The sequence below is a fragment of the Pteropus medius genome, unplaced genomic scaffold (genome assembly GCF_902729225.1).
Source record: "Pteropus medius unplaced genomic scaffold, Ma_sr-lr_union100, whole genome shotgun sequence".
In the NCBI taxonomy this organism is placed as follows: Eukaryota; Metazoa; Chordata; class Mammalia; order Chiroptera; family Pteropodidae; genus Pteropus; species Pteropus medius.
In genome coordinates, this window is record NW_024342471.1 from 23,424,792 (window position 1) to 23,427,945 (window position 3,154).

Consider the following 3,154-nt stretch of genomic DNA (forward strand, 5'->3'; position numbering starts at 1 on the left):
TTTTTCCTTTTAGGTGCTCTTCATTCCCCCCTCCCCCCCTTACATTTATTTATTTTAATACGAGAAAAAAAAAAACTCCTTTCAAAGATTCTTGCACCATGGACAGGAAGGAGGGGCGGAAGCCAGCAGAGCAAAGAGAATGCGAGAGACAGAGGCAGACGGCCTGCTGTCTGCTTCTCATTTTATTTCTGGGCGGACCAAAAAGACAGCTTGGGTCGTTCGGTGAAATTTCCAGAGTAGAGACCTAGAAATATGGCTCCCCATCTGAACAAGCACGGGAGGCCTCGGGCCCCTCCCGTCCAGCAGCGCCCTCCCTCGTCCCCACCGCCCTCGTCCCCGCCGCCCTCGTCCCCGCCACCCTCCGAGGCACACTTCTCCACTCTCCATGCTGGCGTCTGCGTCTCCCCGCTCTCCAGCCCATTCCAGTCTGGCTCTGGCACCCCCTGAAGTCGCCCCTGCCAGGGTCACCGACACCTGCGTTCCACCGCACAGCGGACACGTTTGCATCCTCGGGTTATCCGGCTTCTTAGCTGTGCTTGGAACAAGGGGCCACTTTCTTCTGCCGGGAACTGCCCCCACTTCCCTTCCCTGACACACTCACCATTTTCCTCCCTCCTCCCGGCCCCTTCCCAGCCTTCACCTCGGCTCCCCTCCCTCCTGCCCGTAAACGCTGGTGCCGTGTGGCTGGCCCGGGTCCCCTTCTGTAGCCCACGGGGCGAGCTCGTCCGTCACCTCAGCGACCTAGCGCCTGAGGACCCTGGTCTGTTGTCACCTCATAACTCCATCGCCTCGTTGACATGCTCCTTTGAACGTCTCTCGGGCATCCCACACTTCACATGCCCCAAACAGACCTTCCCGTTTTCTCCCGCATCTGCTTCCCCCTCGGTCTAACTCAGCTCCAGAAATGGTGCCACGTTCCGAGGCAGACACCCACGCTGCCATCCCTGGGTCCCTCGCCCTCCTGCCTTAAGCCTCCCGCCCGCTCAGCTGCCAGCAGTCAGTCGCCCTCCTCAGATTCCCTCACATTCCACTTTCTTCTTCGTCACTTCGGTGCCCTGGGCCAGGCCACCATCATCAGCTCCCACCCAGATCCTGTAACAATCTCTTGAGTAATCAAAGCCCCCGTTTCTCACACTGCTGCCGCTGAGATCTTTCTAGAGTGAAAACTGCATCAGAGCCCTTGCTTAAAACTGTTCCACGCTCCCTCCTGCTCTTCCGGTGAAGTCCAACCTTCACGGGGTTTACACAGCCCTTCGGAGCCTGGCCCCTCCCAGCCCGTTCGGTCTCCGGCGTTGCCCTCAGGGCTGGTTCTCTGGGGTCCAGATCCGCCAACAGGCTCTCAGGTCCCAGAATGCCCTGTTCCTTCCAGACCTTTGCACTTGCCGCTCCCTTCTTGGGATGGCCCCCCCCACCCCCGTCACCTACTACCCGCTTCTGCTTGGCTTCTACTTATCTTAGCCTTGGCTCCGCTTAGTTGTCACTTCCTCCAGGAAGCCTTCCCTGACTCTCCCAAAACAAGACAAAATTAAATCAGGTGAAAAAAAAAAAAAAGGGAGCCCTTTCCTCCCTGAGGAGGGATTAGGAAAGCTGTGTTTGCATAGCAAGCACGTGGTTTTTACTTGCCTTTTTTTTGTTACAGATGAACAGAAAGGGTTAAGGATAGCATCTCAATAGAAATAATTACATATCACTAGAAAAACACAAATCTTCACTTGATACGTGACTGATGTGATCAGTTGATTAGGGCAGATCTTCAGAAAATGAAATAAAACCACGGAGTTGATTCATGAAATGTATACTTTACTTCACGTAAAAAGATATTTAACTGGGTTTTGTCGAAACCGTTTTTTTTTTCTTCCTAATGGGTGCTCCATTATTTAATGACAGATTACAGAATTGGCTTCTGCCTGTCACATAGGAAATCACAACACCATCTTCTGGAATTCTCAACACGTCCTTGGCTGCTTGTTTCCTCTATGTTACCATCATCGTGATGATTATTGGGACGGCTCGAGCGATCGGTGCAGTCGGAGCTGGCTGTAGCATATTTTTTGACGCCCGTGGCATGACTATTGCTTATTTCTCCGGTGTTTGGCACATAGTAAAGGCTGGATCAATACTGACGAATGAACGAATGGATGAAGTTACTCTCAAACCAGGGTTCACGGTGCATGGTCTATGTCTCCAGTGGCCAGTTCCATCCGGCACAGCTTCCACGCTCTGATCATGGAACCATAGAATGACCGGATGGCAGTGCCCTGTGCTCCTCGCCCAAACGTTATCAGCCGAGTCAGCTGAGCCCTTGCTCACCGGCAGTTGTCCCCAGTTGTCACGGAGCAGGCAGGCTGCTGGCAGGTTCGGAGAAAGCGTAAGGTCTTGGAGAGCAGGGATGGGGTCATACCTGGCCTTGTGGATTTTATTCTCAGTACGGTGAGAAGCTCCTGGGAAGTTAAAACGCATCACCTGATCTGCCTTCTTTTTTGTCTCTTTGTTTTAAATATTGCTGCAAATCTCTGGAAAACCTGATCCAGAGCCAGAGAGAGAAAGTAAGGCGTCAGCTGCGAGCGTCTTGTCTACACACATTTAAGACGCCAAACGAGCCCCCTCCCATAGCAATGCCTAGAGTCAGCTCGCCACCTTGTGGTCACCCTTGGGGACTGCACGCCTCGCGTCCCGGCTTCCAGGGCTCCACGCGGTGCGGGGCGGAGCCAGGACTTGGACCCCAGCCTCTTGTCCCCGCAGAGTCCAAACGCCTGCGTTCAGGACCGGATTCGACCACGCCCAGCCACCTGACCGAAGAGGATTCGGTTTTCTTACGTGAATCGTGGACAGAGCAACGCCCTCGGGTCTCCGGATAGAGGCCCAGTGAGAAAGGAGACCGTCGCTGTCGCAGGCTTTTGTGAAGTCTCCCGTGTGTGGTGGGTGGGTATTGTTTTTCTGAAGTTAACATAAGAACATCTTTCTTCGGTGTTACCTTAAAACAAGAAAATAAGGTGCCTGGGTGGTTTGGTTGTTTAGCACGGGAGGGATGTGGGGGTTACTAGGTGTGACCCCTTATTTTAGGGAGAGAAGGGGGCGGAAGCCGGGAACTCCCGCGGCCCGCACGGCAGGTGGACTCGCCACTCCCGGGTTCAGCAGTGGGTTCGGCCGTGGG